The 26,112-nt window shown below is 37.9% G+C and overlaps 1 long non-coding RNA gene across 1 annotated transcript in view; it reads right to left on the bottom strand.

Annotated features, from left to right (window-relative positions):
• Nucleotides 1–532: 532 nt before the first annotated feature.
• Nucleotides 533–26,112, bottom strand: part of LOC103101459 (uncharacterized) — a 32,592-nt gene continuing 7,012 nt past the window's right edge. The window contains exons 2-3 of the long non-coding RNA XR_001626901.2: nt 16,967–17,116; nt 533–1,011 (exon numbers count right to left, since the gene is read on the bottom strand). This is a non-coding gene — a long non-coding RNA (uncharacterized LOC103101459). The remainder of the gene's footprint in view (nt 1,012–16,966; nt 17,117–26,112) is intronic.

The following is a 26,112-nucleotide window of genomic DNA, read 5'->3' as shown; positions in this document are numbered from 1 at the left end:
AGGGGGGGCATGTGTATGCATGCAGATATATGACATAACAAGCCATAGTCCATGTGATAATCTTGTTACTATATAGGAATACTTTGTCTCTGTGCAACTTATACATATGTAATCATCCACGTGTATATATACTTAAAGCACATTAATATATACATATGTACACACGCATATTTATTTCCATCTGTCTATCAATCATCTATTTCCCTATCATCTACTAATCAGTAATCCATACCCAATACCATCAATAGGTTCTATAAAAACCATCATGCAATATGAAAGTATTATATGGGTCATTGATTTCTTTTCTTTTGTCTTCTTTCCTTTCCTTTTCTGTTCTCTTAAATTCTTACCTTCTGTTTAGAATCAATTCTAAGAAAAAAGAACAGCAAGGGCCAGGCAATCAGGGTTGTGATTTGTCCATTGTCACATGACTAGAAAGTGGTTGAAGCCATATTTGAACCCAGGTCCTCCCAATTCCAGGGGCCATTGATTTCAAAGAAACAATAGCATAAATACCAAAACAAATGATTGGCTGAAAAGTATCACACCAAGTTTTCACAACTTTTAATTTGGGTTTAGTTATGATGTATTAATAAAGTTATTGCAGAATGATGGTGGGCAGGACAATCGAATGCAGTTCTAATGAATATATGCGTGTGTATATTTGGCTACACACACACACACACCTGTATGCACACACTCATACTTGCATTCACAAACTAACATGAAACCATCTCTATATACAACAGATTAATTTAAGTGTCTGGCGTTTAGACCCTAACAATCACAGACAAGTAACTGCATTTCTTCCTTCATCCAAGAATCTTTTAAAAAACACTCAATCTACAAATGCTATGAAGCTTCTTTTTAAAAGTAGAGCAATTGAGCAAGTAGGACAAAGTTCTTCACTGCTCACTACAGAACTTGGAATGACCTCTCGGAGGACATGATTCATCATCTCGTGGGCCTTAATGTTCAGACACTGGCCACACTTCTGGCTTTCATGAGTAACTAGGAAAGAAGATAGAAATTATCATAGAAAATGCAAGAAATGTTACATGTTTCCCCCATTCCCAACTCCAAGTCCCTTGGGGGTCCTAAATATAATATCTTTCACAGAACAAAGGGGGAAAATGTACAAATCTATACACATGTATACATTTAATTGCATACACATATGTACTATATGTTTGGATGTATATACATGTATGTGTGTGTGTGTGCTGTATGTGGAGTCTTCAACATTTTCTAGAGTAGTGCAGGGCATTGGTATCAAACTTAAATAGAAATGAGATCATTATATAAATAAGATCCTTGTCACATGCATGTGAACTCAGAAGACTACGTATTGGAGCTGCTAGGTTCCTTAGTGGATTGAGAGCCAGGCCTGGAGACAGGGGGTTCTGGGTTCAAATCTACACTTCCTAACTGAGTGACCCTGGCCAAGTCACTTAACCCTGTTTGCCTCAATTCCTCATCTTGAAAGATGAGCTGGAGAAGGAAATGCCAAACCACTCTAGTATCTTTGTTAAAACAAAACAAAACAAAACAAAACAAAATTGGGTAATGAAGAGTCAGACATGATGGCGACATCTGAAGAATAACAAATATGTGTATATGCATACATGTATCTATATGTATGCACAAATAGGCATATATACATGTGTATGCTGGTAAATGTTTAACAACCAGCTCTCCCAAGGAGAAATTATCTTTGAAATGTTGGAAATGTTTCAAAGTTTAATCTATATTATTAACATCTTCCATTTTCTCCATTACTTTTTTTTTTTAACTCTTATCTACCATCTTAGAAATCAAAACTGTGGGGGGCAGCTGGGTATCTCAGTGGATTGAGAGCCAGGCCTAGAGATGGGAGGTCCTAGATTCAAATCTGGCCTCAGATACTTCCCAACTGTGTTCTAAGATGGAAGGTAAGGGATTAAAAAAAAAAGAAGAAATCAATACTGTGTATTGGTTCCAAGGCAGAAGAGTGGTAAGGGCTAGGCAATGGGGGTTAAGTGACTAGTCCAGGGTCACACAGCTGGGAAGTGTCTGGGGCCAGATTTGAACCCAGGATTGCCCATTTCTAGGGCTGGCTCTCAAGCAAACAAGCCACCTAGCTGCTCCCCTCCATTACTTTCTTAAGTCTAGACCAAAAAAAAAAAGACCAAACCAAAAACAACAAATAAATTAAGCCCTGATTTGTAGTATTTGGCAATTTCTGAGACATAAATACTCACAATAAAAATTCAATAATTGATCTTGAGAACCAGTTTGACCTGACACTAGCATACTCCTACATGTATACATACAAGTGTATATGCAGTCATGTTTATATATGAATGCACATATGCATATACATATGTATGCTATCTTTATGTGTATAAGTGTGTGCTAACATTATCTTTCTTCCTAAGCCCTGTCCTAGACCCTCCACCTTCCCTGAACTATAGAGGGCAACAGCATCCTCCTAGTACTTGGGCTCACAATCTAGGAGTGATCCTGGATTCCTCACTATCTCTGACAGCCCCTCCCCCAAAATTCAATCTGTTTTCAAGGCCTATTGATTGAACCTTTGAAACATCTCTTAAATATGCCTCCCCTCTCTCTTTTGACACTGCCACCACTCAGGTGTAGGCTCTTGGCACCTCCCTTCTGGAGCATTGCAATAACCTGGTGAGGGTTTGCCTGCCTTAAGTCTCTCCCCAATCCAGTCCTTCCTCTGATTGGTCACTAAAATGATTTTCCAAAAGCACAGGTCTGAAAATGTCACCCCAATATTCAGTAAGCTTCAGTGGCTTCCTATTGCCTCCAGGATGAAATACAAAATCCTCTGTTTGGCTTTCAAAGCTCTTTATAACCTATTCCCCTCCTACTTTTCCTTCCTTCCTTCCTTCCTTCCTTCCTTCCTTCCTTCCTTCCTTCCTTCCTTCCTTCCTTCCTTCCTTCCTTCCTTCCTTCCTTCCTTCCTTCCTTCCTTCCTTCCTTCCTTCCTTCCTTCCTTCCTTCCTTCCTTCCTTCCTTCCTTCCTTCCTTCCTTCCTTCTTTCCTTCCTTCCTTCTTTCTCTATCTTTGTTTCTCTCTGTCTCTTTCCTTCTATCTTAGATTCAAGACTGTGTATCAGTTCTAAGGCAGAAGAGTGGTAAGAGCTAGGCAATGGGGGTCAAGTGACTTGTCCAGGGTCACACAGCTGGGAAGTGTCTAAGGACATCTAGGACCCCAGGACCTTCCATCTCTAGGCCTGGCTCTCAATCCACTGAGCCTCCCAGCTGCCCCCTGCTTTGACCATTTTCTCTGTCTGTCTGCCCCCTCCCCCCAATCCCCCAGTCTGGAATACTCTCCCTCCTCAATTCTGTCTATAGGCTTCCTTATTAAATTCTAACTGAAATCCCACCTTCTACAGGAAGCCTTCCCCAATCCCTCTTAATTCTAGGACCTTCCCTCTTTCAATTATTTCTCCTATGTGGTTTGTTTTATATATATTTGTTTGCATGTCATCTCCCTCCCAGAATTAAATCATAAATTCCTTGAGGCTGCCTTTTGCTTCTTTTTGTACCTTTAAGATTTAATACCGTTAGACAAGGTCAGTGCTTAATAAAAGGTTATTGATGATGATGTGTCTGTAATAATAAGTCCCATGACTGTGGGCTCAGAGTGTGCATGCAGAGGCACAACAGCAAAGAGTACTTTTAGTAGATTTAAGACGTGATGAGGAACAATCATTAGTGAGTGTACAGATTACACTACACAACAATACCAGGTAAGATGACTAAAGCACTACAACTGGTGAAGCATTTTTCTTGCTTCAACCCTGTGGGGGCAGATAATACAAACATTACCCTCATTTTACAAATGAAGAAACTGAGGCAAAGGGAGCTTAAGTAACGTCTCCACAGTCACAAATCCAGCAAATAATGGAATGGAGGATTAGGACCCATGGCTTTCTGATTCGGGGTCTGGAGCTCTTCTACTATATGGCCAGATAGATAGAACACTTGGCCTGGAATCAAGAAGATCTGAATTCAAATCCAGACACATGCTACCTGTATGATCGTAGGCAAGTCATTTAATTTCTTTTTGCCTTAGTTTCTTCAGCTATAAAATGGGGATTCTAATAATCCTACCTCCCAGAGTGGTTGTGAGGATCAAATGAGATAATAAATGTAAAGTGCTTAGCATGGTGCCTGGCACAGTGTAGGTGCTACAGAAGTCTAATTATTATACTATCACATTGCTACCAATGAACAAGTCACTACAATCTGTGCCTCAGTTTTCTTACTTGCAAGATGAGGACAATAACATTCATACTATCTCACAGGTCGGTTTTTATGTGGGTGTATGTGTATATGTGTTTGTGAGGAAAGTATTTTAGAACTCATAACTCTCTAGGGAAATGTGAACTACTACTATTATCATATTCACTGTCTGTGTACTACTATCCACTGTTACAATTTATTTATTTATTTAAAAAATATATATATTTTAAAGTTTTATTGTCCATCTTAGAATCAGTCCTATGTATTGATTGTAAGACAGAAGATGAGCAAGGGCTAGGCAATGGGGGTTAAGTGACTTGCCCAAGGTCACACAGCTGGGAAGTGTCTGAAGTCAGATCTAAACCCAGGACCTCCAGTCTCTAGGCCTGACTCTCAATCCACTGAGCCACTTGGCTGACTCCATTGGCATTATTTGTTACAATGCAGAGAAAACATGGAACTTGAATGCAGTAGAGTTTGAGAACTAATAAATAACCTAAAGTCACTGTATGATCCTGACATGTAAATCATGGGATGATAGATTTAAAGAGAAAGGACCTTAAAGAAACAAGAAGTTTGATCAAGATTTGCACCTAGGTCTCTGGCTCCAAATCCAGTGCTTTTTTTTTTCATGATATGTATTTATTTTGAGGACTTTATTACAGTGGAAGTTAAACCACATTTGGAGCAGCCAGGTTGTAGAATAGATAGTGTGCCAAGCCTAGAGGCAGGAAGATTTGACTCCAAATCTAACCTCTGACACTTACTAGCCATGTGACCCTGGGCAAGTCATTTAACTCCGTTTGCCTCAGTTTTGTAAAAAATGGATTTGAACTCTGGACTTCAATCCCCACAATCCTCTTGCTCCACTTCCCCAAAATGCTTTGCAATCTCACTGAATTCTCAGGTGGGCTGAGATCGAGAAGGGATTTAACCTGATTGCAAAGGCTTTTGTGGTCTTTTGGACTTCTGTTTTGGAGCAGACGTGGCTCTTTTCATAATGTAGGTGAGGTTGTGTCTAGGCCTCTCTGTGGCCTAGACACGTGTTTTCTTATTCTGTATTTTCTTTAATCCTTAATCTTGAATAAACCTCATAAAAATATAATACTCCTTGCAGAGAGAAACTAATTTTACCTACCTCAGTTTCCCTAAATTTTAATCTTTACAGTTTCCTCATCTGTAAAATGAACTGGAGAAGAAAATGGGAAGCCATTCCAGCATCTTTCCATTAAGACCCCAAATGGGGTTCACCAAGAGTCACAAAGGACAAAATAACAAACAAAACTACATTTTATAGTTCACTACATTGTCTAGATATTGTGTCCACAGAAGTATCTAACACTATCTATTGCTCAAGATACATTATGATAATATGCTAATATGATAGAGAAGTGAAGAAATCAGCCTCTGACTAAGTAGTGGCAAAGCTTTAAAATATGTAAAGGTTACTCCAAATTCATCCTTTAAAAAAAAAAATTAGCACTGCATTTCAATTCAATTTGCAAAACAATTTTTTTTTAAATGCCCACTAAGTTCAAACCACTCAGGATGCAAAGATTTAAAAATGATACCATTTCTGCCCTCTTGGAGAATGTATTCTATTTGGAGGTGGGAAGGGGAGGGAGTGGTAGGAAACTACTCTGATAACTATAATGTATGATAAGACCTGAGAGAAGGACCTTGGGCTAAGGGAGCTGTGAAAGGAAGATTCAAAATGGTTTCTGAAAATTTGAGGAAGGGAAAGAATATTTTCATCTGGGAAGTGGGTGCAGATCAAGGAAAGTTTCATGGAGGAGCTAATACCTGAATGGATCCTTCAGGAAAGGGAAGGAAGGATTCTTTCTAGCTAAATGAAGCTTGATTGGGTAGGTTTAATGCCATGTGTGTACTAGAATCTCACTGTCTTCCCAAACAAAGCTCTCATTTTCTCTGAATTGAATAAAAGAATGTGTGTGTGATATATGTAACCACATGGTCATATATCTATGTGCATATCTAACTATCTATTTCTGCCTATCATCTCTCTATTGCTATCTCTTTCTTCTATTACTATCTCTATCATCTCCCTTCCTCTTCTTCCTTCTGCCCTTGTTGCCTTCTCTTTCTGGTTCTCTTTCTCTCGTTCTTCCTCTTTTTCTCTTTCCTCTGTCAAATCTATCATTGTAAACTTATTGGATTTTAGAATTGGAAGGAATTTTAGAACCTGCAGCCTTTAGCCGTAGATGACAGACCATCTTAATTTCCCTTAGCCTCTCACTTGTTACATGGACCTTTCATCCATGCATTTGTCTAAACCTTGTTTTAAACTCAGTTAGATTTTTCATCTTTTGTCTACTGACTGGGGAAGGTAGCATTTGCCTCTCCACTCCATCCCCGCTGTGATCTAACTGTCCTAAGCCCCAATATTCTCTTTGGCTACTAATTCCCAGAATGCAGGCACTTTGAAGGCAGGACCTGGGTTAATTTTTGAATGTGTCCTCTCATTGCTTAGCACAATGCTTGGCACCTAGTAGGAACTTAAATATGCTTTTTCACTTATTTAATTTCCATTTTGGTATCATATGATTATAGGACTTAGAGCTGGAAGGGACCTAGCTAGAGATTGCCTAATCCAGTGTTGGCAAAGGTTTTTAAATTGTGGGCCCAAACTTCAACTTCAACCTGCCTAAGCCCCCCACATTATCCCAGAGAGCTTTGGGCAGCTGGACAGAGGGGTGGGGCATGCAACAAATGTCCTTGGGCCCTGGGAAGAGGGGGAACGGAGCAGCAACCCAAGTGCCAACTTGATAAATGTGCCAATAATTTGCCTACCCTGGCCTAATCTAACTTCTTCATTGTACAGGTGAGGAAACCAAGACCCAGCAAAGATTTTGTTCATTGGTATGTTTCTTTGGGAGGAGTAGGAATAGGTGGAAGGAAATGTGTCATGTCAGAGAATCTGGATGTGAATTTCCCTTATTGGCCATTTAACTTTGGGCAAATAATCTGATTTTTCTGAGCTTCTTTTATCTATAAAATGTAGAGAATAAAATATATACTACCTAGCCCATCAGGGTATTAGGAGGAAAGTGCTTTGTAAGTCTCAAGTCTGATTTATATAATGATGATGATGTGTATTATTATAAACTATAATATATAAATTATTGTATATATTATAAGTGACTTGTCCAATGTCTCACAGGCTGTAAACAATAAAACTTCACTACATACTCATAGCCTCTGTCTCAGAAATCCAATATTCTTTCTACTACATCATCACTGCTGCTTGATTTTATTTTGCCTAATGCACTCCTTTTAGATCCACAAGGTACTTTTTATTTAATAGGATTTCATTTCTAGAGGGCTTTAAAAGCACTGTACTTTTAAAAAATATTATGATGCCTTAAAATTTATTTAATTCACTATTATTTACTAGTGACCCCCCCCATCATGAACTCTTTTTATTTTTAGTTAAAAGAACAACAAAACAGTTCCAAGGTGGAAGAGTTGTAAGGGTTGGGAATTGGGGTTAAGTGACTTGTCTGAGGCCATATTTGAACCTGAGACCTCCTGTCTCCAAGTTTTACTTTCAAATAAAGCCACCTAGTTGCCAGATTCCTACATCATAACAAACACATTCAAACCAAACAAAGCAATACTTTTGTTGTTCATTTGTTTCAGTCTCTTCTTGACCCCATTTGGACTTTTTTTTGGCAAAGATACTGAAGTGGTTTGCCATTTCCTTCTCTATCTCACTTGACAAACGAGGAAATAGGCAAACTTGATTAAGTGACTTGCCCAGGGTCACCATAGCTAGTAAGTGTCTGAGGCAGGAGTTGAACTCAGGTCTCTCTGACATCAGACCCAGTGCTCTATATACTACACTACCTAGCTACCCCAATCAACACTTTGGCTGTCTGGAAATGTATGTTTGATTCTACCCCTTTCTGTCTTTCAAAAGAAATGGGAAGCAAGTTTCAGTATGAATCCTCTGAAGTCACAGTTGGCCACCACATTGATCATAATTCTGGATTTTAAAAATATTATTTCCCTTTGCATCATCGTTAACACAATTAAATTTATTTTTCCTGCTTCTGCCTACTTGTACAAAGCATTAACTTTCTTCATAACAGTGTTCTAAGGAGAGAAAATTAATACACCTTTGAGAATAAATTCTTGTTGAAATGCTTATTTCTGGATATTTTTATCCCTCTATTACAGATGAGGAAAGTAAGACTCAAAAAGACTAAATGGCTTCCCTAAGGTCACTGGGCCAGTAACTGACAACAAGGCCTTGAACCCAAGTCTCCATCTCTAATCTTCTTTCCACTACTTTTAGTGTGGGACTTGGTGAATAAAATTGATGTTCACATCATACATTGCTCCTCCTCACCCAACCCTTACACCTACAACCTCCTGGCTTCATGGTCTAGGGAACTCCTACCAATGCAATTAATTTGTTTTTTTATAATAATAATAACTAACATTGATATAGTGTCTATTATGTGTCAGACACGGTGTTAAGAGCTTTACAATTATTATCTCATTTGATTCTCATAACAACCCTGAGAGGTAGGTGAGTCTTATTTTATAGATGAGGAAACTGGGGCAAACAGAGGTTAAATTACTTAGGGCACATACTAACGTGTCTGAAGGTTGATCTGAACTCATCTTCCTTTTATTTTTTTAAACCCTTACCTTCTGTCTTAGAATCAGTACTGTGTATTAGTTTTAAGGCAGAAGAGCCCTAAGGGCTAGGCAATGGGGGTTAAGTGACTTACCCAGGGTCACATTGCTAGCATATATTAGAAGTGAGACTTGAATCTTCCACATTCCCAGGTCAGCTTTCTACCCATTATGTGATTTAATATAGTTGTTCAGTGGTTTTTCAATCATGTCAAACTCTTGGTGACCCCATTTGGGTTTTTTTTTTTTTGACAAAGATCCTGAAGTGGTTTGTCATTTCCTTCCCCAGCTCATTTGACAGATGAGGAAACTGAGGCTACCAGGGTTAAGTGACTTGCCCAGGGTCACACAGCTAGTAAGTGTCTGAGACCAGATTTGAATTCGGGTAGATAAATCTTCCTGCTTCCAGACTGGTCCTTTATCCACTATTCCACCTAGCTACTGTTGGGATAGGATTTGGGGGTAAATTAAATTTGCAAACCTTTCCATCCTTTATCACATTGCCCACCCTCCAAATTAACTTTATCCTTCCTTCACACTATATATAGATAAGCTTTTCCAATATGAGGAACTTTGATTGCAACCTTTCTCTTTGAGTTTCTCTTTTTCCAAAGGGAAGAGATTTTTTAGTCTGTTCTCATCTAGTAAGTAGTCTCTCTGTCCTCTCCATACTACCGCCCTCCACCAACCCCGAATCCCTTTGATCTTTTTAGTGGCTTTTTCTGGACCTTCTCCAACTCTGTTCGGTGGTATGGAGACCAGAACCTACACAATATCCCAGGTGCAGGCAGACCTTGGCTTTGTATAAGGGAAGGAGAAGGTTTTTGCTTTCATTTCAAATCCTCCTTTCACTAGGTGAAAATCTCCATGGAACCAGAAAGAACAAAAGAAACATTTCCATTTCCTCTGTCTTTTACCTGATTTCCTCCATAAGTTCTCATCGATATTCTTCTCTCCTCTTCAGATCCCCCATGTTTGGAAACTCATTACCATGTCTAAACTCACCAAGTAGCTCTAAAAATACCCTGTAACCTAAATATATACAACATCCTCCTGCCCTTCTCTGCTGCCTCAGCCTCTGTGGTTAGCTTTTTCATTTGATTATTTGTTTGCTCACTTGCTTCTCCAGATTCATCACCTTATGCCCACCCTGAAAGAAATCTAGAATAGATTTTATGTCTTTACGTCTTCATTAAAAAAAAAAAAGATTTTACAATTATTACGGTTGGAATCTCACCGAGAAGCCAAGTCCCAGATAACAGGATTTTTTTTTCCTTTTTCTTTTTTTCAAAAGAAGGTCACAGAAGAAGAGGAAGGCCCTGAGGTTAAGAGTGAGGTTCTATCTCCCACACTGGAACACTGGGCCAGGCCAATAGGTCACAGGTGTTTGCCACATGCTGGGGGGAAAATGTGATCTTGTTCTGGGTGTGGAATCTTTCCGAATTCATCTGTCACAGGCCAGACTTGTGGAGTCTGCATCCTAAACCACACTCTCTTTTCATTATGAGCATATTGACTGGTGTGTGCACATGTCTACGTGTGCCCACACACACATGTGCAAACTGAGTAGTATGCTCTACAGTGAATAATGGCTAATATCTGTTTACTGCTTTAAAGTTTGCAAAACATGGTATATACATGCATATATCTGCATCTAAAGAAAGAACTGTGGGAGTAGAAACAGGAAAAAACATAATTTATCACTTGTTTTATGGGTATATGTCTTGGGGTTTGGGTTTTTAAAAGACTATACAAAAATGAATAATAAGAAAATAGATTTTGGGTGATAATACTTGTGTAACCCAGTGGAATTGCTTGTCAACTCTGGGAGAGGAGAGGGAAGAAGGGAAGGAGACAACATGAATCATGTGACCTTGGAAAACTTATGTGTAAAGTTGTTACTGGAATAAAATAAAGAAAAATTTTAAAAAATACATATATTATGAATGTAGGCAACTGAGCCTTATTCTAAGGAGTCCATAGTTTCACCAGATGACCAAAGGGACCAGGACATATGAAATGAAGGTTAAGAGCCTATGAATCAGGACTAGGATTGTTTTTGATTTTGTCTTTACCTTTCTAGAGCCCAATCCAGTGCCCTACAGATAGGTACCTACCCAATATATGCATATGAATATATGTTCATATATATAGTTCATATATATGATGTATAATATTAAAATAATATAATTAATTATATTAGGTACAATCAGTATAATATAATAATTAATTATATTAAATATGATTGGTATATTATAATAATTATATCAAGTATGATCTATAGAATAATATAATTAATTGCATTAAGTATGATCTATAGAATAATATAATTAATTAGGTTAGGTATGATTAATATAATAATAACATGCACCTACATGTATTTAGTCAATTAAGTGCATATATACTTACATATTTATATATATGAGTATGTATAAAATGTAATCCACCTAACAACACAAGGAGGTATTACTTTTTAATTCTCTTTATACCGTTGGGGTTACTGAGGCTGAGAGAAGTTGGAAGTGATTTGCCCAACATTACTCAGCTAGTAGGTTTCAGAAATGGGATTTGAACTCAGTTCTTTCTGAGTTTGCAAATCCAATGATCCATCTATTTCACTATCCAGTGACCTTTGCTTTGTGGCTAGATTTGGTTACTGCAGAGGCCAAGACACGTGGATCCAAAATCCCTGACCTTTAGAAGTTCATTTTTATGGCATCTCTCTCTTTCTTTTAGGCTGGAGATGTCCTTTCTCACTGCACTAACTGGCAGTGTCTTTTACTTTAGGATATAAAGGCACAGTCAAATAATTTTCCCAATAACCCATGAAAAAGTCCCTGGAATGAAGTTTTTTGCACCTGAAGCATGCTACCTCAGCTGGTCTCTACAAATGAAATGCAGCATTCATCCAATTGTTATTATGTGCAAGAGTGAGAGAGAGGGTGGTGTGGTAGACAGCAGGAATCCTCAGAATCAGGATGGCCTGTGAACAAGTTCTGCCCTGAAAAGTAAGTGGTTGTGCCATTGTGGACAAGGCACTTCAACTCTATTGCCACAAGTTATAGGCTAGTTGCAATTTGTGTTGATAGAGGGATTTTTCCTTTAGGAGTTTCCTATACCAATTAAATCATAGATCTGGACTGAAAAAAAAGAAAAAGAAAAAAGTGTGAGACATTATGCTAGGCCCCAGGGAATTCATTCCCTAATGCAATATCTTTTCAATAAGTAGATATTAGGTACCTGTCTTTCTGTGTGAGGCATTGGACCAGGCTCTAGGAATATAAAGAGAAAATCAGAAATAATCCTTGCCCCAATTTAGGGATTCTTAACCTCTCTTTTATACTTTTATATGTCATGGCCCCCTTGGCACTCTGGTGAAATCTATGAACTACTTATCCAGATAACACTTGGTTGGCTACATTTAAAATTGAAGCAAATGTTAAACTTAAGCTAGAGATAAGTAAACATAAAGATTCCTTCCCCCCCGCCCTCCCCATCAGGTTCATGAACCCTCTGAAATCTAAGGGGTCTATGAATCCCAGGTGAAGAACACTTGCCCTAAAGGAACTTAAACCCTATTAAAGAGTTTTAACTTAATCATAATGACTAATATTTTTTAGTATTTTGGAGTTTACAAAAAGATCCTTATCAATCATCTTATTTAATCATGCAGAAAACCCTAGAAGGGAGGTACTACAGATATTAACATTCCTATTTTTCAGGGGCAGGTGGGTGGCCCAGTGGATTGAGAGCCAGGTCTAGAGATGGAAGGTTTTGGGTTCAAATGTGACCCTGGGCAAGTCACTTGACCCCCATTGCCTAGACTTTACCTCTCTTCTGCCTTGGAACCAATACATGGTATTAATTCAAAGATGGAAGGTAGGAGTTTTTTTTTTTTAATCCCATTTTTCAGATAAAGAAACTGAGGCTCAAATAGACAACAGGTGTGAGAAGCCTGACTCAAAACCAGTTCTTGATTTAAAGCCTGATGCTATTATCTTTTATAACAGCTGCCTCTCTTCAAATTTATACATGATAATTTGAAGAGTATAGTAGTATAGGTTATTCAGTGAATAATTCCTTTACTTTGTCTATGTAGACCCAGGAACAGAGGGAAGGAATTTAAAGTGAATTACACTTATGTAACATAAAGAAACTGGTATTTTTAAAATGTCAGTAAAAGGGGTTTTGGGGTGGGAGGAGAGAAGTGACATCTTTTTCTCTAAATCCTTCACAGATCCTTATCAGGCAGAGGTAGGAATTCCTTGTCTTCAATAAAAAATTTCAGTCAGACACACTGACAAAAATCAGCCCAGACTTGTGTTCTGAGGGCTTTTTTACCTCTGATTTTTTTTTCAATGAGCACAGTCACAAAAACCTGAGAGATTAACCTAGCAAGTGTTAAATCTTTTAATTTGCCAGGCATGGAGCCTAGGATCTCAAGTGTTTCCTGTCATAGGCTTGTGAAGAATTACTGGACTTGGCTGTTGTTATTTGTTTTGTGGGCATGTCTGCTTGTGCATTTCTATTTTTAGGGCACAACTAATTAGGTATATGCCACTTTGGGGAACTGAGAAAGGGCTTTACTGGCAAAGTGGGAAAAAAAGGGGATTTGAGGCATTTTCGTCTCATTGCTAAGAATGCTTTTATCCCAGTATATAGCCTAAGTGACCATCATAAGGAAATTTACAATGTACAGTTCTTGGTTTTCCCCACCTTTTTAATGTTCAACAAGTCCTTTAGAGAAATGAAACTATTTTTTTCCCCTTACGCCAACTGTAAAAGGAAACCGAAAGAAAAACCCAAGTGCACAAAACAAGAAAACTCCTTATAGGTGATAAGCAGAAGAAGGTTACAGAAAAAAAGCAGATCTGGGCAAAGTCTAAAATGCAATCCATTATTGGCCATCAGTCAAAGCGGTGGCTTCTGAAGCAAATCTAGCTCAGTGTTTCATACCCTTACTAATATGGTAAACTTTTCACTTTAAGCCTTGTCTTAATTGTGATGTGAAAGGTATTTCCTTCAGGGGATCAAGTTATAATATAAATGATAGAGTGGCAGAGAGAAACTCACTTCTTCCCCAAAGCACTAAAATAAATTGCTGGCTAGGAAATCTTAATCAGGGATCAGCAGCACAGTAATAACTGGATAAAATTTAGCAGCGGCCCCACCCTGACATGGCCAGGAAGGTTAAAACAGTCCTACATGGAACTGCAAAGAGTCCCTTAAAAAATAGAACCATTTTGTTTCCCACCCCTCTAAGAGGAGGGAGGCGTTCAGTTTTCCCCCCTTCTCAGCCTTAAAATGGAAATTGATTATGTCATTTTCAAAGGTTTTTCTGCCCATACTGCCTGAGGAAGTTTGTGATCCATTCATTCTAAGAGGAGCATCTAGCCAAAGGTCATCCAGAGAGCCCCACAGGTTTGACTTTTAAATGATCAACTGAGATAATGTCTGGAAAGCTGTGTAAAAACCTTAGAGAGTTATACAAATGCAAATGGATGCCAGGAACTGTGGGCTAACTGGTAGGTTCTGGAACCCAGCAGTTAAGGAGAAAACCTGCCAAACTAGAGACCTCAGAATGTTTTAGCTTCTCCAGAAGCATTTCTGTTTCCTGTCTTTCAGGGAACAGAAGTGGAGAGAGCGCTAAGGAAAAAAAAAAGATCTATACGTTAACTAGAGAAAAGTATGTGCTTATCAAGCTGCTTCCCTTCTCTGAGCCTCAGGTTCATTGTCTGTAAAAAGAGCTGATTTGATTTGATGTTTTCTAAGGCTCTCCTAGCTCTGACATCATATGTACTGTGTTAAAAGGTTTCCAACTCTTAAAGTCTTCTGGTCTATGTTCTAAGAACCCCATTTGGCTCTACAATCCTATATCTTATGTTCTAAGGACCCCCTTTGGCTCTACAATTCTATATCTTTTGTTCTAAGGACCTCTTTGGCTCTACAATCCTATATCTTATGTTCTAAGGACTCCTTTGGCTCTAACATTGTGTAGTCATATGTTCTCTAAGGACCCCTTTTGGTTCTAACATCCTATAGTCGTATGTTCTAAGGACCCCTTTAGCTCTAATATTGAATAGTCATGATCTAAGATCCCTTTGGCTTCAATATTGTATGGTTTATGTTCTAAGGACTCTTTTGGCTCTAAAATTCTATGCCCAATGTTCCCAGGACCCTTTTGGCCCTAACATATTATGGTCTATAGTCTAAAGACCTTTTTGGCTCTAACATTCCATGGTCTGTGTTCTCAAGATCCTTTCAGTTCTAATATTCTATATTCTGTATTGAAAAGCCATTTCAGCTCTGACATAACGTCAGTTTCCTTCCAGCTCTAACATTTGATGTTCTGTATTTTAAGTTCCTCCAGATGCAACATTCTAGGAGTCTATTTTCAAGAAAGGTGTCTCTTCAAGAGCAAGCTAGGTGTGACTCAAATTCAATGCTATTTTAGGCAGCAATGTTAACCGACAAACCATAGCAGCTCTTTCTTTTGAGTAGGCAGGAACATTTTACAGAAGATTTACTGATATTTTCAGGTCTTGTTCTCAAACAGAGGATTTTGGTTTGTTGATGGGCACAGATGATGATGATGCCAAGGGGTGGGAGAGGGGTAAGAGTTTAGAGCAGGGGGAGAGGCTGGGAAAAGTCTCATGGAAAAAATGTGGTCTGGTGAAAAGAACTTTGTATCTGGCAGCCAGCTCCACCAGTATATTCTTAGGCAAGTCATGGAACACCTCTAGGTCACATTTTCCTCATATAATGAATGAGAGATTTGTATTAAATGATATCTAAGGTGCCTTCCCACTTTGGGCATGGCACATGGCACTCTGCTAGACACCAGGACACAAAGACAAAATTAAGTATCTTTCCAGGGATTATAATATGTAAATAAGTAATTAAAGAATACAAGTATAAACAAAGTATATCTAGTCTCAGATATTTACTGTGTGGCCTGGAGCTTAACCCTGCTTGCCTCAGTTTCCTCATCTGTAAAATGAGCTAGAGAAAGAAATGGCAAACCATTCTATGATCTTTGCCAAGAAAATCCCAAATGGGGTCAGGAAGAGTCCACATCTGAAAAACAATTAAACAATAACAACACAAAGTAATTTCAAGAGGAACAGAGTGCTAATAAATGGAATCACCAGAAGGTTGATGAGTTTTTTCAACCCAAGTGACCCAGGGAGATAATCTACTAAGGGCTGTGATTACCTAGTGGAAGAAGTTCCTACTCAATGAAGGAGAAATTATGCAGATGGAAACCCACCCAGCTATTAACAGATAAGCCATAGGGAGGCTTAGAGATGTTAAATGATTTGCCCAGTCATATAGCTAGTTAGTGTCAATGACAGGATTTACACCCAGCTCTCCCTGCTTTCCAGTCTCTATCCCTTATACTGTTCTGCCTTTCAATGAAATTACTCCTCTTAAAAACATTAAACATTGAGAAGTAAAGACAAAGGAATCTTAAATATTTTTGGCCTCCAGACAGAACTTTAAGATCATGGAATCTAAGACATAGCTAGAAGAAATCTTCGTAAATGGAATATTAGAAAACAGGAATTAGGAAATAGATCTAGGAAACAATTCCAATATGAACCATTGTAATCCTTTTATTTAAGGAAACAGAAATCCAGAGAGGTGAATTGGTTTCCCCAAGGACACACAGCTAGTCAGAGCTAAAATCTAGGTCATCTGGTTCTCAGTTCCTATGTCCTGGCCTTTCTTTCCTCTTGACCATTCATTCTTAGGAAAGAGAACTTTCTGAAAGATTTTGGAAATCTCAAATGTGTCAGGAAAAAGCATCCATTCACATATAAAACAAGGAAATGAAATAAAGAATCCAGGGCTCTCGGTGGTGAAAAAAGAGGAGGGGTGGAGATGAGGCAAAGGCGGGGTAGAAAAAAGCAGTTGGGAAAAAGGGGTAACAGCAGAAACATTTTGTCCAACTTTTGCTCAATATTAATCTCTTTTTGTTTACTCTGTTGCAGACAATAGGTCAATCCTTTATTTCTCATTCTTGATTTACCTTCTCCACTTACCTGACTTTTATTCATGCAGTTCTCCTATGCCTCATATCAATCCCCATTGGACATCCCTTCTTATTTCTAGTTTTTGAAGTCTTTTCCTTCAAGGCAAAGCTTGGATACCACTTCTTCCAGGAAGCCTCCCCTGGTTTTCTCACTTTTTCCCTATGTGAGATGAAAATAATCCCTTTGTCCTTAAATGTCTTAGGTATTTTGTCTGGATCCCTCTGTTGCATTTGGGTTAATTATTATGTCTCCCTTATATTATCTTTACATGTATCCCTGTCATTCCTCCTTTTACTTTGTAAATTCCTTGAAAGTAGAATCAGTGTGACACGTTTTTGAGTATGCTTATAACCCAGAACAGATCCCTGTACATGGCAGACAGAAAGTGTTCATTGAATTGAAGTAATGTTAAAAATATGGTGTGGGGAGAGCGTTATCCTTGGAAGAAGAGGACCTGGGTTCAAATATTGCTTATTTCTTATGTAACCCTGGTCAAATCACTTAACCCTACCTGAGTCTCAGTTTCCTCATTTATAAAATGAATACCTACTCCACAGAATTGTTTTGTGAGGCTCAGATGAGATAATACATGTAATATGTATTATATATTTAATTTGTTATCCATTGTGTCTGACTCTTTATGACTCTGTTTGGGGTTTTCTTGGCAAAGATACTGGAATGGTTTGCCATTTCCTTCTCCAGTTCATTTGACAGTTGAAGTTTGAGGCAAATAGGGTTAAGTGACTTGCCCAATGTCACACAGTGAGTAAATGTCTAAGGCTAGATTTGAACTCACAGAGATGAATCTTCCTGATTTCAGGTTTAGTCTCCTAACTATTGTGCCATCTAGCAACTAATGTGCCAAACATTACCTATTAAGAGGGCTAGACTGGAAGGCCTCTAAAGTCTTTTGCAATTTTTTTTAGATAATCCTAGATATTCTTTCTTAATTCTGTACTTTAATATCCAAATTTTCCCCTTTTCTTATTTTTCTGATTTTCCTCAAGTGATTTAAACTTCTTATATAGACATATCATTATCATTATTATCATTTTACTATCAATTCATGAGAGAGATTTTTAGGAATCACTCACTTGGAAATGTACACATGTCCTGAAATTAGTCTGACCTCAAAGAAGAAAAAACTTCCATCTCACACCATAGCATTGTTCTCCTTGGAAACATATGGATGAAATGCATTATGCATGTAATATGATCACAGGAGATAACGTTTTTATTACTCTGTCCTTTATCTATTTGTTGTTTAATCCTTTCAGTTGTATCTGACTTTTTGTGACCCCATTTAGGGTTTTCTTAGCAAAGATACCAGAAAGGTTTCCATTTCCTTCTCCAGCTCATTTGGTAGAACAAGAAACTGAGGCAAACAGGGTTAAGTGACTTGCCTAGGACCATAGCTAGTATGTGAGGCTGGATTTAAAGTCAAGTCTTTCTGACTCCTGGTCTGGCATTCTAACCACACTGTGCCACATACTGTCCTCTTTTATTAATAGTACCACTAATAAAAATAATACTATTGCACATTTCTTCCAGGACCTTAAGAAATCCTCCATTCAATTAATTTTTAATGTAGGAACACAGAAATTAATATTCTGTCCATTGTGCTCATAAGGAAATAATCCTGTTGCTCTGACTTGATTCAATCAGGAAATCTTTAAGGAGAATGTAATTTTTATAGTCAGTTTTTATTCCCAGAAATCATAATTAAGGAATTTAGAATCTTATACTACGAGAGCTCAAAAAGACCATCTTGGCCAACCTCTCCATTTTATAGAAGAAGAAACTGAGACCCAAAGACTGGAACTTTTTTGTTCAAGGTCATACAATGAATTAGTAGTTCCAGAGAAGAAACTAAGGGTGGTATCTAGGGAGGGAGAATTCAGGCCTCTAGACTTCAAGTTTGGGGGCTTAATCTACATTAGAAATTCCTACTCCTGGAATATCATGTGAAACCTCATTTTTTCTTTTTCATAATGTAAAAAGTACATAATTGGTATTGTCCCAAGAAAGCCCAAAGAAGTCCAATGAACAAACAGGTTTGCCCATTTTCTTGCTCCAACTGTCATTCTGCTCACTTGATCAGCTGTTGCTTGCACACGGGTACAACCTAAGACCCTAGAATGACTACAGAAAAAATTTTTTTAATTGGCTGAATTCCCTCTCTCTATTCAGATGGGCCAGTAGGGAATGCCTTTTATACTAATGTAGTATGATATAATTAGGTGTTATTGGCTCTGCCAACTATGTGGCCTTGGCCAAGTCACTTATTTTTTTCTGGTTTTAGTTACCTCCTCTGAAAAATGACAGGATTTTTCTAAATCATCTCTTGGAATATTATCTAGCATGTAGTAGATGCTTAATGAATGCTCCTAGCTCTAATGCTCTCTATTTCTAAATATTGGTAGATAATACAATAGGGGAAGAATAAAGAAATTTAGTCCTAAAATAAGCCCTAGAGTCACTGAAATAAGTCTCTGTTGAGGAGTATGTGTGTGTGTGTGTGTGTGTGTGTGTGTGTGTGTATGTGTGTATGTGTGTATGTGTGTGTCTATCTGTCTCTTTGTCTGTCCTTCTCTCTCCTCTCTCCAATTAAAATCAAATCACTTTCTCAGACTGAACATAGCTCAAGGGGGAAACCATTCCTCTATAATAGTCAACATGGCTAAGGCTTTCAGCAGAGTGTAGACATGTAAACAAGCATTTTAATAAATATCAGCCAAAGCGTGAATTAAGGTTGGCTTTTGTAACCTTAAAGTCTCCTTTTATCCACTGTTTGCTCAGTAATACTAGCAACAATTACAGTCACAGAAGCAATTTTTAATATTGCTAAGGAGGGAGGAAGTAGAGATAATGTAGCAAACGTGTTCTGACAAATACACAACTTTACAAATACAGCTCAATTTCTGGAAATGTCAAGCTTTCATAACCTGGGAGGTTATGCTCACTGTTCATTATGCTCACTGTTTACTGTTCCTACCTAGATTTGGCCTTTTACCTACTATAGAGTAATAATAGCCAATGAAGGAAAATCAGGTTGGGATGTGAGCATGCATCTCTCTCTCCTCATCTTTTTCCTTCCTTCCTTCCTTCCTTCCTTCCTTCCTTCCTTCCTTCCTTCCTTCCTTCCTTCCTTCCTTCCTTCCTTCCTTCCTTCCTTCCTTCCTTCCTTCCTTCCTTCCTTCCTTCCTTCCTTCCTTCCTTCCTTCCTTCCTTCCCCTCCCTTTTTTATTTCTCTTTTTTTGCCTCCTTTTTTTTCTCTTAAAGCCAGTTACAAAAAAGCAAAAACTCAGCTCTTGAACTCTATCTCCAGGACACACCTGTACATATTTGCTATGCATGTTCATTTTGTTTTCCTTTAGTTATTGAGTTCAGGGCTCCTTTTCCTGAGTGACTAGAATAGGTGTGGCAGATTCAAGCCCGCAGGTGTGGGAGCAAGATCAGCGGGTACCTCTGGTTTGGAAAACTGTTCAGTTTTCCCCAAAGCTGTTGGTAAGACCCAAGGATATAATCCTCCTCCATGTTGATGATAAAGTTTAAGCAGCCTCATTCATTTTAAGGGCTTAATTATATGTGATTTTTAAAGCACTATCTTTAGATCAAACTGATAAGTTGTCTCCATTCAGTCTGGTGCATACTGCACCTTTAATTAATCATTACTGTTATTTTTTCTTGGGCATGAATTAGTGCACCAGGCAGCCCTGATGCAGGCTTAGCTATTGTGTACTTGGAGAACATTATTTCATCTTTTCTGATTATGTCTGTATTGGTGGCTGAAATTCAGCAGCTGCTGTCTCAGAGAACAACAATTAGGGGAGCAGAGTGCTTGCTTGGTGACTCTAAGGTTGCAATGTCCCAGGAAAACACTCTTTTGACTAACCACTGGGTTTGCTCCCTTTTCTCCAGGAGACCTGATTATGCCACTTCTTTGACACTTAGAAAGCTGGGATTTCTGCCCTCTTAGCCTGAGAACTGCCTACAAAAACAATCAATAGTGAGCTTGTTTTGTTTTCCTAAATGCCTGTTGGGAGAACAAAAGAAGCTGAGTAAAGTTTGACTTGACTTCCTTCTGTATTTGTTCATATCATTGGAGCAGAAAGAAGTTTTGGGGCTGGCAATCTACTTCCTTAATGAAAAGGAAAGGAAAAAAGAGGGGAGAAAAAGAAAGAGAAAAGGAGGGAGGAAGGAAGAAAGGGACAAAGGAAGAAAGAGAAAGTGACTGAAGAAAAGGAAGGAAGAAAGGAGGAACGAGAGAAAGGGAAAAAAAAGAAAAAGGAAGGAGGAAATATGCCTTAGGGCATTTTTTGCCTTTCTGGACATGTTAAAGAACAGAACTCCTATTCCATTTAGAAACCAAAGAAAGAATATTTCTTTATTCAGTTATAATCTTGCAAGGAAATCACTTTCTTCTTTTGCAAAATGAAAGAGTTGAACTGGCTGACCACTAACAACCCTTCTAGTTAGAATGTTTTGGGTTCTAAGGTCCCTCCTAGCCTTAACTTCTAAGGTCTTTCAATTTTGACATTCTTTGTTACAAGTAAAAGGTCTCTTCCAGCTGTGCTATTCTGTTTCTGTTTCTAAAGACTCCTCCACGGAGAAGATTCTATTAACATTGGAGCTCTCCAGATAACTCAGTCTCCTTACTTATAAAGTTAGAATAACAATATAGCCTACCTGTAAAGATTATTGTGAGGCAAATGCTTTGTAAATTCCAAAACTCTTTGGGGGGGGGGGGGGAGGGTTGACTAGGTGGCTCAGTGGATTGAGAGCCAGGTGTAGAGAAGGGAGATCCTGGGTTCGAATTTGGTCTCAGAGACTTCCTAGCTGTGTGATCCTGGGCAAGTCACTTTAATTTCCATTCCTTACCCCTTCTCACTCTTCTGCCTTGGAACCAATATATAATATTGATTCCAAGGCAGAAATAAGGTTAAAAAAATTAATAAAACTCTGGAAAAAGGATTGTTGTTACTGGGGTCAGAGATTTGAAGCTGGAAGGTAATTTAGAGGGTCTCTGATTTTACAGATTCTTTATTTGCAGTATACTATGCATCTGCAGACGTCTGTGATTCATCCCCTCAAAGGCAGTTAGGGGTCTCCTAGACCACTAACAATGGAACATCTTCTACAATTATAAATATTTACTTGAAAATCATGTCAGAGTTAGACTTAATTGAAGTGATAAGGCTTTGTTTGCCTCTCTTGGCTGTAACCAGCTGAAATAACAAAACCAGTTGGGCAACTTTTTTTTTTTCTCAAATACATACTGAATTTCTAGCAGCAAACTTCACCACTCTTAGGGAGCAGTGATGCCCCACCAAGTTTCTGAAAGGGCAGAATGCCTCATTTTCACAAACATTAGCCAGGCTAAGTTCATTTGATTAATTCTCTTAGACATTCCTTTCTCTGGTTACTCCCTCTCCCTAAAGCCCAACTTTTTTCAGGCTCCCAACTTTTTTTCCTCTGGATATAATAGAGTAAAAGAAAACCAGATGCACAGAAGGAATTTCAAAGGGAAGCAAAGACAAGCAGGATGGTTTTAAAATTAATGTCCAGACTTATCACATATGTTTTTTTCTTTTCTTTTTTTTTTAATTCTTACCTTCCATCTTAAAATCAACACTGTGTATTAGTTTTAAGGCAGAATAATGGTAAGGGCTAGGCAATGGGTGTTAAGTGACTTGCCCAGGATCACACAGCTGGTCTGAGACCAGATTTGAACCTAGGACCTTCTGTCTCTAGGCCTGGCACTCAATCCACTAAGCCACCCAGTTGCCCCCCACATGTGTTTTTAAGGAAGTATTATGAAGGTGAAATTTATGACACCATTATAATCCTCTTTTGGAGGGCTATTGTGTGTGTGGAAATGTTCTGTTCATGTTAAGGTTCAAAAATTCAAAAAAAGATAATTAAAAAGAAAAGCATCTATGGAGAAAGAATGAAAAGGGAGGGACATATGAATTTGAATTTGGTGGAAGAGAACTGGGCTGAACCAGAAAGGCTAGTTCTTTCCTCTGGCTCAGCCAAATAACTCACTCTGATTTTGAGAAAATCTCTTTTCCCCTCTGGGCCTCAGTTTCCTCCAATGTAAAATGTAGGGATTAAATTGGAAGGTTCCCCTCCAACTCTGATAATCTGTGACTTCATCTGAAGGGTAAATCTAGTTTTATGTGTAAATAATGGATAACTTAATTTCAACAGTTACAGCTAGTGGAAGAGATAGCCTCCTCTGTTGTGGAAAGCACTAGAGAAGAAGGTGGAAAACATGATGAGCCTGGGATACGCCATTTCCCATTTAGGTAAATGTGGTTTTCTGTGAACCTTAGTTTCCTTATCTCTAAAAGGAGATAGTAATTCTTGACTTATAATGTTGTTCCAAGGAAAGCATTTTGTAAACACGAAGGGACATATATGTAGAAATGTGGTTTATACACAAATCAGTTTCTTTGTTAATTAATCTGACAATTCAGGAGCCAGGGCAGGAAGGAAATCCTGTAAAGTAAGGTCAGAGGTTGTTTTAGCGCTAGCTTAGGAGTAGTAAATATAACTGATAATGATTTAAAAGCCCACATTTTGTTCTTGGGCGTTTTCCTGCCTGTTAGGAAAGCAGGTTTCAATCAAGTTGAATCCCCTTTGTCTAATCCTTTCTTCCTGCCAGCTTATTTTTGGGGGCTTTTCAAGGAAAACTCACTTCATCAATGGAGGCTTACTACCCAGTGGTGAATTCAAGTCTCTGGTCAGGTTGTATTTGGTTTAAAAGAAAAAAAAAGGAAAGAAGAAAAAAGTCTTCCTCTTCCCTTGGATTGTTTGAGGACGAGTTAAAACAAAAGAATTCACTTTTTTCTTTGGGAGCAGCTAAATGAGCAAAATTGCAGTAATAATAACAACAACAATGATGATAATTTAACAACCCTGCTACAGAGGAAACATGGAATTGAAACTCCTTAGAACTGTTCTTGTTCAATTCTGTTTTATGGACATATGTACATTTCAAAGTACAAAGGGCTATTATGTAAAAAGGACACTTGGATACTTTGAATAAAAGTCCCTCTTGTTCTTTTATAGAATGTTTACAAGTTAAATAATTATTTTTGGTCACTGTGCATTTCAAATGGCTAAACAATTACCCTCACTTTTATTTGAGAATCATTCAAACCCTATTTGGATTGTTAGAGATGATCTATTTTCTGTTATTTGGGAGAAATAACAATAAACAAATAGATAATAAATAAATAATAATCCTATTTCTCTAGCATTTGAGGTTTTCAAATCACTTTCCTACTTGTGAGGTAGGAAGAATAGTTATTTCCATTTTACAGATGAGGAAACCAAGTACATCTTGTCAATGATTACATAGTTATAGTTAGCAGAGCTGATATTTGAACCCAAGTCTTCTTACGCCAAAGTCAAGAATCTTTTTTATGTTGATTATTTTTCTGCAATGTGTTTGTTACAGTTCAATTGTCTTTTTTGCTGTCATCTATGTTTCTTCTGTTTTCTTCTCCTTTGTCTTGATCTTAATCTGTTTTTATTTCATTCTTCTTGAATAATTTCTTCTTCTGATATCTTTTTGATTGCAGCCATGTTGTCTGATGTACAGATTAGTTCTCCTGCTGTTGCTTTCACATGCAAGCAATGCAGCCAGATTTCTTTCTCTAATACATTTAATATTTAAAGTTTTTTTTATCTAAACTGAATTCCCAGGTTTTATCATATGGAGTGCATAATCTAATAGACACCCATCACACCCACAATTTCCATTTAACCACTACTTTGAGCTCTTCAGGGGATTTCTACAACACAGATTTTGCAGTACCTGTATCTAAGAGACAATCATAAACTTGTGTTCCAATTTTTAGGGTTACATGGGGTTCTGTGCTATTTTCTGGAGAATGGACAGGTATCACAGGAGCTAACATACTAGGATCAGGAAAACTCAACACTTGTTTCTGTTCCTTATTCTCTAATTCTTCATTGATTTCTCCTGCACTAATTTCCCATGTTTTAAAAATCTCTTTGTCATTTTCATTAGGATGCTAAAGAGACTCTCATTATAAAAATTAAATATTTATTGAAATATATAAGGATAAAGAAGGATTTCTAATTCTAAATCCACCCAAATAAACTCCCTGGTTCCACAAGGAACTACTTCTCATGTTTCACAGGTACACTAATCCTCCCTGATCTGACTAACCTAATTTTATACTATCTAAGTAAAAACTACCACTATTATCCTTATATGTCTTAACTTCACCTTCAAATTATAAAATAGCAAAGGCTAGCTGGTTGTGTCTCAATAAGAAACAAGTCCGAACTCTGAGTCTGTTAAGACTCAGAATCCAAACCAAAGACAAGGTTTTTCTTTGGTCTTCTCAGAGTTAAACAATCTTTAAAAACTACAATAGATATTCAATAGTGTTTCTTAAGTTGGGAAAGGAAAACACTAAGCTCCTTCAGATCTTTCCCTCAGAAAGAGAGGCAAAGATGTTACCTCCTCCAGCGTTAAAAGAGAGTCTCTGAGTGTGTGTATCTCTGCCAACTGCCAGAGAGAGTAATTGACATAGAAAAATGGTTATAACTGTCACCATCTGAAGTCAACATGCTCTCTCAGCTCTGCCTCAAACTCCAATTCTTTCTCACACCAGCATTCTACTTTTTATCCCCAAACTAATAAAATAATACTTATTTTTCTAATATTATCCTTACAACTTTACACTTAAATGGAATGTACAACTGAATTTATTAGTTACAAAAGTAGAACCAAAGATTCAGATGACCTTACAAAATCCTATAATAGCAATAATGAAAAGAGGCAGTGACAAAAGAACATCTAACTTGGAAGCAGAAGACCTGTGTTCAAATACTACCATTTTTTAGCTTAAGCTCATAGATTTCAGTTAGAAGGGAACTTCAAAATTAGTTAAATTCCCCTATTTAAAAAAGAGTAAACTGAGGCCCAGAGAGGTTGAATAATTTGCCCAAGGTCACTTTAGGTTTTAAGTAATATAGCCCAGAATCAAACTTAGGCCTTCTGACTTTAAAATCCAGCAATTCTTTTATTTTACCATGCTGCCTGGAAAACCTTGGCTAGTTATTTTCATTTCATCATGGTTCTTAGAAATGAAGTTCAGTACGGTTTATCT

The sequence above is a fragment of the Monodelphis domestica genome, chromosome 1 (genome assembly GCF_027887165.1).
Source record: "Monodelphis domestica isolate mMonDom1 chromosome 1, mMonDom1.pri, whole genome shotgun sequence".
Lineage (NCBI taxonomy): Eukaryota > Metazoa > Chordata > Mammalia > Didelphimorphia > Didelphidae > Monodelphis > Monodelphis domestica.
Note: the sequence above shows the minus strand (reverse complement) of the source record. Positions and strands in the feature narration are given on the sequence as shown.